General features: G+C 44.3%; 1 long non-coding RNA gene across 1 annotated transcript; it reads left to right on the top strand.

Annotated features, from left to right (window-relative positions):
* Nucleotides 1-1781: 1781 nt before the first annotated feature.
* On the top strand, nt 1782-9700 carry LOC108499900. Its single transcript, XR_001875687.1, has 3 exons — nt 1782-1890; nt 6894-6938; nt 9605-9700. It is a non-coding gene; the product is annotated as an uncharacterized LOC108499900 (long non-coding RNA).
* Nucleotides 9701-10859: the final 1159 nt, after the last annotated feature.

Genomic DNA, 10859 nt, shown 5'->3' with positions numbered 1-10859 from the left:
GTGTGTTACCTTCTCAGCCATAAATCCAGCAGCACACACCCACTGCCATTTATTTTTTTAAACAGTTGAGTCTTTTTCGTCTATAAAGTGCCATTTTCTTCATAAGGCTGAAAGCAGATTGGGAAATTGATATAGTCTAAGATGAAAGATAAATTGAAGTAATATCCTTGGGATATTTGGACCAGAGGCTGACTGCACTTTTTTGGGGGGTAAAGAAAACAGGAAGTCATTTTAACCATTGACTTGCTCACTAACGGGAAATCCCAGAGTGTAAAGGGCCATCCTGGTGCCAGCCATTTTCTGCTCTCTTCTGGCACTCACGGCTGCTCAGGAAGCACATCAGCCAGCAGGGTCAGGGCCTGCTCATAACGCTTTGAATTAAGCTTACAGACAGCATGTCCTCTCCAGCCCATCCCGCCCCAGGCCACTAGGTCCCTTGGGCAGAAGATGTCAAAGGTGGTTTTGCTTCCACCTCAAAACGAGCTGAAGGTGGAGCTGACTCTGAAGCCTTTCTAGTTGTTGTCCCATAACTGCATTTAGGACAGGGTTGTGCTAACAATTTGCACCAGAGCTCAAAGGCTCGGGTATGCCAGCTCTCCCCATCACTGCAGCAGCACCTAGGAGCTGTTGACCCTGTTTCTGGGCTGGGATTTGCATCCCATGCTTAGTCTTCTGTTGTCATTGCTATGCAGCGAACTCAAAATGGCTGTGAAATGGAACACCAGGATTTGGAGACAATTTTATTCATGAAATCTACGTACATGCTCCCAACCACTGGTAGAGATGGCTGCCTGTCTGGATGGAATTTTTCCAGATGGATTGACATGTGCACCTTGCTGAAGGACCACTGACAGGGCTCTAAGAAGATCATACTTGGAAGGTTGTTTGTTTTAAGTTAGGGTCTCCCACATGCCTAGCAAGCACACCAATATCATGTGCAAGATGTTCCCACCCAAAAGGGAGCGCAAATTATCAGGTTTTCTGAAGCTAGCCAATAAAAACAGGAGAATCATCTCCACCTGCTATGCCAACATGGGCCTACACACAGTCTTGAAGATAACCAGGACCTGGTGGAGATACCAGTATCTCATCAGGATGAGCTAACTCTGCCTTGCAATTCAGCAGCATCTGGGCTGGCCACCAGCCTCCAGTTTGCAGCTGGGTTGTACCTGGATGGCCTGTGTGTGTGATCAAGGTCTGCAAAGCACCCTGCAGACATGCCTGGTTGTCTACATCTTTCCCTGGGCACCTTTGACATGACATCCTTGTCCTTTTATCATCTGAAATAGAGGATGTTCTTTTAAAACACTCATACCTGCAATTTACAACAGAATTTTGACCAAAGAACCACAACTACACCAAAAACAAACAAACAAAAACCCCCAAACAAATACATTCTTGAGGTGCTCCTGTTTCCTTCTCTCCTTAATACATGAAAAAAAATAGTCATCAGTCATCTCCCTGATTCCTGGTGGATGTGGGTAAAAAACTCCAAGGCTTCTCTTTCTAAAGAAGTCAGAAAGTCATCATGGTGTCCTCTCCAGCTTGTAGATATGTCAAAAGTTTTAAAAGGGGGCTGTAGTACACTTGCTTGTGCAAGATAATATAATTTTCCTGGATTACTTAGCAGCCTCCTGATACCATATTTAGAAGGACTGTGCAGTGGAGGGTACGGGGATAACTAATGTTGTTTTGCAGAACTTTCTCATGTTTTAGTTCCAGTTACATCATAATTGTTGGCATCATGACATTAGTTTCTGCTGTTGGGGACAGCCTGTGGAATGGAAAGCAGAAATACTGGAGATAGCTTACTGTGGGAAAAGACCTAAGAATGTAGGAAAGAGAAAAGGAGAGAAGGGAAGAAGAAAATTGTGGAGACAAACATTGTTTGTAGGTATTTAAGTAACAGCACTAACTTAACAGCAAATTCTTTGCAGCACTCTGGAAGATTCCTAAAAATACATTTTTATCTCTTTTACTGTTCGAATTCAGCTACCATGAAGTGTGACCCCTCTTTTGACCAGAGGAACCTGCACTTCCAGGGCACATCTCACCATGGTTCCTGAGCTCCTCAGAGGAGCTCCCATGACCTTCCTGGAAGGGATAAAAATATTATTTGCAATTTCTCACTGGGAGACTGAGACACAGCAGGGGCTAGAGGCTTATCTTCATGGGCAGCTGCATGATATAACTACAGGACTATAGTTCCCTATGTGAGCCCTTATGCTGCAGGGTAAGAGTGCAGACATGAAAAGAGTTAGAAATATGACTACAGCATTAGCAGTACCCTAATGACTTAAGGAGCCTGTGAGGTAGCAGGGACTCAAAGCAGAGTTTTCAACAGCCCATCCACTGGAGACCACTTCTATGCAAAACCTGAATATGTTCTATGCTATGTAGAGATACCTGAGCTAGTTTTCAATTCAAGGGCTCATTTCATGCACCATATCCACAGCCTCAGGCTTGGGACACACTTTCCTAAGGAGGGACACAAGGTTTTTAGTTCCCTCCCATCTCTGCTCCATTGAAGGGAAGATCTGCTCAGATCTGAGCCTGACATTAGTCAAGTTCAGAACAAATATGCTTGCTTGGATGGGAACCACGAAGTTTTAAAGTACAGTTGACATTTTAAAATTATCAAGAGCTGGAAAACTTTGAAGACATCAATACCCTATGCCATGCTACTCTAGGACAGAGCATAAAGTGGATGAGGGCAGACCCTTTAAGTTTGCAGCTCTCCCAACTCCAGTGTTCCTCCCAACAATGACAAATATCTTCTTAAAGTCCTAACAAGGAAAAACAAAACCAAGCCAAGCGTACTTTCAGTATGCAATTAGCATAAATATACTTTGTGCTAGACTGACCAGAATTAGAAACAAAGAGCTTGTGAAGGTCCTAATTGTTTCAGAGGGAATACATGTCACGTAGAGAAAGACAAAGGAGAGCTATGTCCAAGAAGACAGTAGAGAGAGGCCAAACCAGCAATTGCCTGAATCCAAAACAGCCCCAGAGGCTGTCTCTGAAGAACTTCCAGTGGAGTCAGCATTGGAATTTGCCAGGGACTTAGCCTAAATCTAGCCACAAACCTTGCAAATCATTGCAAACGATATATCTCAGTTGGCACTATGAACCTGCTGCACTTACTGTGAGAATGCCCACAATTACTGACTTTATTGCTGGAGTCCAGTAGATGAAAGAAGGAACATCAAGCATATCACCAGAAGCACCACATTTAAAGTGAATCTTTGTAATTGCAAGATTTCTTAAGAACCAAAATGTTTGTTTGAAGCTTTTTTTTCTCTTAGCTTGTGGTCAGCAGAGCAAGTAGCAGTATGTGATAATATAGTGAGGGCATAGGGGAGACCTTCAAACTGAATTGATGAAGAATGGCAGCTAACTCTAGCCCTGATAACTTCTGAGCCTGCTCTCCCATGGGACTGATAGTATTTACTCAGACCATCTCTCAGTGGCTCCATATGAGACTTAAAACACAAACTCCTCCATCTGCAAGCCCCATCCCACCCTGCATTGAGAATGTCCATGCATTCTTGTTGCTGTCAGGCAACACCATGGTAACTTTGACCTTGTGGCCAGCTCAAAGCCTGTCCAGGCAGTATTGTGCAGGCAGGGCAGCAGATGGGGAAAGCTCACACTGCCTTTGTGTCCCTTCTGCTTGTGTCTGCTGGGATTTGATGCTGTGCATGCTGCAGGTTTGCCCTCTGGCTCCACAGTGCTGGGTTAGGTCTGTCATCCTTAGGCTTTCAACATGCCCTGAGTGTTCGCAGCCAGGATCCTGAGAGCTTTCTGTGTGATGCTGCAGATGGGTCCTTTGTCCCCAGCTCAGACTTTCAGACTCCTCTTGATCTAAAGTTTCAAAATTGTCTCTCGGACCAGCTCACCACACTTATGTCCCTCCCCCTTTCCCCATCCCCCAGATAAACAAGGTTTATTTGACTTGGAAAAGAGACAATAGTTTTATTCTTAATTATGAAAGCTGTGCTGTACAGAATACCTCTCCTAAGACTGTGCAAAATTGCATTTAGTAATGTTAACAATGAAGTTACAGTGCTGTGATCTGAGACCCAGGAGCCATTTGTTTTACCTTCAAACTGGTTCACGGTTTTCATCACTTCGCTTTGTCACTGAGACTTCCTTTATTTGTTTTTCCCTCTTTCTTTAATATGAGATGCAATCTTTACTATGTAGACATGTAATGGCCAGTCTTCGCGAGCAAAGATTTGGGAAAGGTCATTAACCCTTCGAGCCTGCGCAGTGGATTTTTTAGGTGAGACACAGCATGCGCTGAACTGAGCCCACCCTTTAATCCTGAGGTTCATCTGCCAGGGCCAAGCACGCTTGGACAGTGGCAGTGAAGGTCTCAGGACGTAGGTTTGTTTAGAGTGACCTTCTCTTAGACCACCACCATCAGAGGTATGTAGACATGAACACAAATATTTAGACACAACTAGAGAAGCTTTCAGATATTTGCTCAGAAATAAATCTTTCTATGAGTCCTTGGTTCAAGATGGAAGCAGGAAGTGATTGCCCATGAAATTCCCTGTGGGTTGGCAAGAGGAAGGGATACTTCATATCTGTCAAAGGATGGCTTTGGGTAAATGGACTGCTGGAAGTAAAACTGATGCTGAAGAGCAACACTTCAGTGAAAAGTTTTGTGAGATTTGGTTTGTTTCCAAACAACTTGGAGAAAAATCAAAAAGATTCTGTTCATGCCTTGAGACTTTCTTCCAGTAACACACTAAGTGCAAAGGGGAATGTGTATCTCCATGTCAGAAGTACTGTCTACGTATAACAGATCAGTAACTGTAGTGGCTCTCCTTTCACTTCATTAGATCTTGACTCAAGCCAAAAGTGAAGTTACCAAAGAGCTCCTTACAGGCTTTAGACCAGATGCACAAAGGACCACTGTGTCTCCAGCTCAGTCCTTACTGCAGCTGCCCAACTTACATGTCAGCTGAGGTAGAGACTGTCCATGGATATGTGCAGGTTAGGATGCAGAAGTTGCAAAGGGTCACAGAATCACAGAATATGCTGAGCTGGAAGGGACCCATAAGGATCATCAAGTCCAACCCTTATATCTACACAGGACCATGCCCAAGAGTCACACCGTGTGCCTGAGAGTATCATCCAAATGCTCCAAATGTAATCAAACCTTCTTTCACTTAGGCTATGTGCAGTTGCATTACTTGGCATTTTGAGAGTACACACAGCTCAGCTGATGCTCAGTAACTGAAGTCTCAGGAATTTGACCTTGTCGTTGGGCTTTTAAATTTTCAAATTCATCCTGTTCTCAAGAGGGACTTAGTTTCCTGTTTCAATGGCTTAACGTGCTTGCTCAGCTTTCCTACATTTCAATGGGTTTCCACTAGAGACATTTTTCCTTTTTGGGTTTTGTGTCTCGTGAGGAGTAAGCAACTTCAAATGCTTGGAGAACCTTTGCTTTGATGCTTATTGTCAGTCCAATTTCCAGGCATCAGATGTTCATGCTTCCAGAGTTAGCTGCAAATCTAGAAAGTTTTCTTATAAAATGGCATTGAATAATTTATAATTTAATTTAAAAATTTTACATAAAAGAAAAGTTGCACATATATGTCTTTTTATTGATACTTCCCACCTTTAAACACTAATGATTCTATTTAGGAAACAGAACAGTATTTCACAAAGTATTACAATTCCAGTTTCACTTTGCAGAGGTATATTTTTCTCCAACAAAATAGGATGAATAGCTTCCGTCCATGGTTGCAAGTCATTCATTTAGCAACTGAAACTGCAATACTTCACCCAAGTCTCTTTGTGTACCAGTTTTCTGGAAGGATTCCTCCTGCCTGCCCTTCCGAGTGAGACTCATCTCTCTGCTTTGCAATGGCCAAGAGGCTCAGGAGCCTTCTGAGACCAGCAGGGTTGCCTCTGAAGTGCCCCTACTCAGAGATCAGACCAGCTCATGGCTCCAGCTTAGGAGGCTGGGGAAGGGGGTTGAGTTTCTTTGGGTCTTTTAAACCCTTTTGTGTTACTTGGCCATAGAGGCACCATGAGGTCACCTCCTTCTGGATTCCTTGTCTGCATGCCAGCAGACAGGTAGCTGAGGACACCAAAGGTATGGTAACTCAGCTTCAGGAAAAACAAAATTAGAAACAGCAGAAGCAGATGCCGAACAGTAGCTGCATCTGGATTTTGGGTGATCGACTCCACATGTATTTTCCCGTTACTACACAATATCCTCAGCAAACATTTTAGTCTTCCTCTGCAGCCCAGTATCTCTTCATGTCTGAAAGCTGTCTTGAGCACGTTGAGTGAAACATGTGTTAGACCAGAACTGGTAAGAAATTGGTGATGCAGTGGTTACATTGCTTATTGGAACCACTTTCCATGTGATAGCTGCACAAACACATTTCACAAAACACATGCTCCACAAGCTGGGGAATGTAAGACAAAAATGTGTAACTTGAGGCACATTGTCCCAGATCCCAAAGATCTGGCCCTTGCTATATTTAGGTTATTAGAATCAGGTCTTGGTCACTCCTGGTTTCAGCAGCTACTAGACAACAAATTGGATGTGAGGAGTTGGGAGTGTTCTCAACTTTTCATTGCTTTCCTTTTTTAATGTTATTTTTTCCTTTCTGCAGATGTTTTTAATACAGCATTCTGAAATGCTTACAGCTGTCAGTGTCTCATAAGCCTCCAACAGGCCATTTCATACTATTGCTTTATGTCATTAAAACATGTCATACACAGAAAAAAATTATTTGTATGGTTTGCAGTTTTTCTGGAATAATATAATTTTTGTCTGTCAGCATTTATTGTCAATCCTTTTTTACACAAAGGTCTGCATGTGTGGGGAGAGATATACACAGGCATATATATTTTTATTTTTACAGCTCAGTAGGAGAGATGACCCAACAAGAAGCTCTTCTGAACTTCGGGTAATTATTGCAGTGAAAACATCAATGACTTGATAAACTGATTACGCAAGTTCTTGCACAGAAGTTCTTGGTTCTTGGATCAAAAAAGTGAGGAAAAGGCAATTTGATTTCTCACAAGAGTAAATCTGCTCATAAATATAAAGGTTAGATGAAACGTGTATGTTCATTTACCACAATTATTTTAAAAAAATTAACATGAAAGTATTTTAGTAAAAAAAGTGTGGCTTTAATTTCTTTTAATGATAATTCTGGATATATAAATAAAAACAGTTATAAGAAATTATAAAAAATAAAGGAAAAGTCAGATTTTCCAAAAAGCTGCATCTCTCATTTTAGCACAGCAACAAAGCAGTTATCTGTGCAAAGCACTTTACCCTCAGCAGAAGCTACTACTCTGTACTTTGAAAGCACTGCCATCACAATGAATTTCTTCAAAGGGGTGCACTAAAAGCTTGGGATCAGAGCAGATATTGAACAAGTTTGAGAAATACGAGACTAAATGCTGAGTGGTCCTTCTTATGTTAATAAGCAGTTGGCTTTACTGTGCGACTCTTGGCTGACGAAGAGTTGTTCATGTTCCCAAATGCTCCTTTATAATCCTGCAATTATAATCCTGTCCCACAGCCCATTGGGGTTCTGATGTGGCAGCCTGGAGCTTGATAGAGATGGCTACTTTTTTTTTTTTTAATCTTTGAAATGCCCTTTTGTTGTCTTCTCAACGATAAGGTGCCATCACACCACACAGAGCAGTTACAGATGCTTAGTGTCCAACCCTTCTTGGAGGAAATCTCATTGTTGCTGCCCCTTCCTCAACCTTCTCTTTTCCCATTTTGAAGACACTTGCTGTGGCCTCCTGTGTCTCCCCAAGGCTGTCCCATCCTCCTTGCCCTTTCTAAACCCCAGACTTCCAAAAGACAATAGGCCAGTGGTCTAAGGATGCACTGTGGCCGGTGTAGGACTGCTTTCAGCCAGCATAAATTATCTGGAGCTCATCATTGCTGCTGGCCAGGCATGGCCTTGAAATACTGCTTAAGGTTCTGAAAAGTAGCAGATGAGCTCCTCCATGTCACTGTGAATCAGAGGAATTAGAATATTAAACAGCATTTCAGCTGCATGGGAGGATCTCTGACATTGGTGCCTGAGCAGAAGCAAACCTCCAGGAGCCTTAGGTAGTTACCTGTGGCATCACCTGGCTGGGAAATGGCAACTCTGTGCCTAGAGAGAAGGCACCCAGGTAAGTCCTTACCACTCTGGTGATATGGCTTTGGGAAGTGAGCCTGAGTCCTGACTGTGGTAGAGAAGATAGAACTGCTCGCTGTGTCCCTGCCCATCCCAAGGGCTGTCCTACACCCAGGCAGCATCATAGGTCTCATGAGCACCAAAAACTTTGTTAGCTAATAGTTCTGGCATCACTGTGAGCTGTCTGACCCAAGCACAGAGGCTGACATGGTAGGAAGAAGGGCTATTCCTATGTTTCACAGTGTCTAGTGGGGTGCTGTGCTGGCCCCCGGCAGGAGTGATAAGTGTCCCTGGCAAAGTACATTGCAAGCAAGAGTAGACAACACAGCATGGGAGAAGAGCCAGGCAGACATGCAAGACTCAGCTAAAATAATGTATGCTGCTTGACACAGCAGTGTATCACATCCCACATGGGAATTTCATGGTGATCTCTTTTCTGGAGCAACAGTAAGTTGAGTTTGAGTAGGGATGTTAGAGGTTTTGTGGAAAGGAGTTCCTGCTGAGTTGACAGCAGAAAAATCTTGAATGATGGAGGGCTCTAGGCACAATGTCTAAGCCTCAGCTCACTTGGGTTCAACCATATTGGTAGAAGAGGGAACAGAGTGCCATAGAAGTACAGACACACAGCCACAGTTGCACACACTCACACACACTCACACACTCACAGTATAATCACAGAGGTCTCATCATGCTGGAATAACAGGGTAAACCCTGGCCACAATGGGTGTCTTAGAGCAGAGCTGTCTCTTTGGGATGTACACAGGAGCTCAAGAAGTGGGGAGACCGCAGATTGCTTCCCTCTTCCCCTGGGCAGGATGGGGAAAGAGTCGAAGGCATGGGGAATTTTGAGTGCCCTGGGTTTTCCAGTGACGCTGCAGTTGAGTCTGCTCAAGGCCATTTCAGGGAACCATGTCTATGTGTGGAAGGGGTCACGTATTTTATGAGACTGGCAGACAGAGCTGAGCAATGCATTTGGGCACACAACCTCTTTTTGATGATGAGGAGGTGCCCTCACCCTATACCGAGCACAGAGTTTCTGTTTCTGCATCAGGCTTGAAAAAGGGCATGTATGCCCAAAGGGCTTGTCCATTTTTTCCAGCTCTATTCCCTTTCTCCACAAACCTTACTTTGCCACCACAGCTCCCACAGTGCTCATGTCATTCAAGGATGATCACCAGGGATTTACAAGTGACATGACGTTCTCCAATGGTCATTGGAGTGTCTTGGAGCTAGGATTTACTCTGTCAAAGAATAGCCCCTATTTCAAGGTCTGGCTTCCTGTGGCTGAGAGAACACTGGTAGTTCCTGGACACAGCTAAATTGTGGGTGTGTTTATTGGAATTACAAATAGATTTATACAGACGGGTTAGCCTGGTCACTGGGAATTTGTATGGGTAATTATGGGCTCATTATTATCTTCCCTGCAGGGAAGACACATGACCCAGTAGTCTGAGGAAAAAGTTGGGCGCCAGGAACTCCTGGACTCTAATCCCAGCTCTGACACTCCCTTCTCCGGCCCCAGGCAAGTGACTTAACTTTGTGCCTTGGTTTCTCCGCCTGTAAAATAGGGATAATATCTCTGAGGAGTGTTGTGAGGATTAATTAGATAATGTTCACTTAATGCTTTGAAGATATGAAATGTGAAATCTTATTATGCAGCTTGGAATGCTTTCCAGGCTCTTTTGATTTCTGACCGCACGCTTTCATTAGATCACCTCCTTCCCCGCGGAGGTGGATTCGCTTGGGAGCCACCCCAGCTAATTTGGGAGTTGTTTTTTTCCAATAGCTTGGAGCGGTTCCCAAACACTCTGACTCACACCAGCTTGCTGGAGTAGCTGCCTCTGACACCTGACCTGGCTGGGGAACGCCTCTCCTCGGTGTGTGCTGGTTTTCGGGAGACAAGTCAGGGAGTGGCTGGAGACAGGATGAATCAGGTTTAACTGTCTCTAATGAAGCCGGGGATGGATTTTGCCTCTGGACTTCTCCAAAAGCATATGCACTTCTGGGATTCCTGGCTGACCAGGGATGCAAGGAGCAGCTCCTCTCTCACTGTCCTGCCAAAGGTGCAGATGCTTTCTAAGCATCTGAGTAGACTGTATTACTGTCTTGATAATGCGAGGCATGGATGTGTGTCATTAAGTTTTTCTTTAAAAGGAATGAAATTATCTGCTCAGTCACTTTCTTTGCACACAATCAGATTCATTAGAAGAGTGATTCCCTGGGAAAATGGAGACTTCTGTGGTGCTAAGTCACTGTTCAGGACACAGTAAGGTCAATTATTGCTCATTAAGCAACAGCCAAAGCAGGTCTTGTTCCTCAAGTCTACTTTTCCGAATTGTTCAGTGGTTCTGTGAGCCGTGTCATCTGGCTCCTCAGTGGGAACCTGCCCCTTCCCACATGGTCCGTGCTGCACACCCTCATCCAGCATCGTTTCGGCTGCAGCAGTTGTGGTGACAAGGACAGGTGGGAGTGCAACGGGTGCCATGGTCAATCCAGCTGCTGGGACGGGTGGCCAGAGCCCTGTACATGCTGGGCTGAAACTCAAAAGGCTTGGGAGTGCTTTACCTTACCCAGGAACTCCGCAGGCTCCGATACAAGCACCGCCTCAGCTTTCCAGAGGAAAGGAGTACCTGTGTGTAGCCCCCACCGTCACAGACGATTTGTCACCCTCAGGATTTTGCC

Source organism: Lepidothrix coronata, unplaced genomic scaffold (genome assembly GCF_001604755.1).
Source record: "Lepidothrix coronata isolate B3197 unplaced genomic scaffold, Lepidothrix_coronata-1.0 Scaffold80, whole genome shotgun sequence".
Taxonomy (NCBI): Eukaryota; Metazoa; Chordata; class Aves; order Passeriformes; family Pipridae; genus Lepidothrix; species Lepidothrix coronata.
This window is presented reverse-complemented; position numbering and strand designations above follow the sequence as displayed.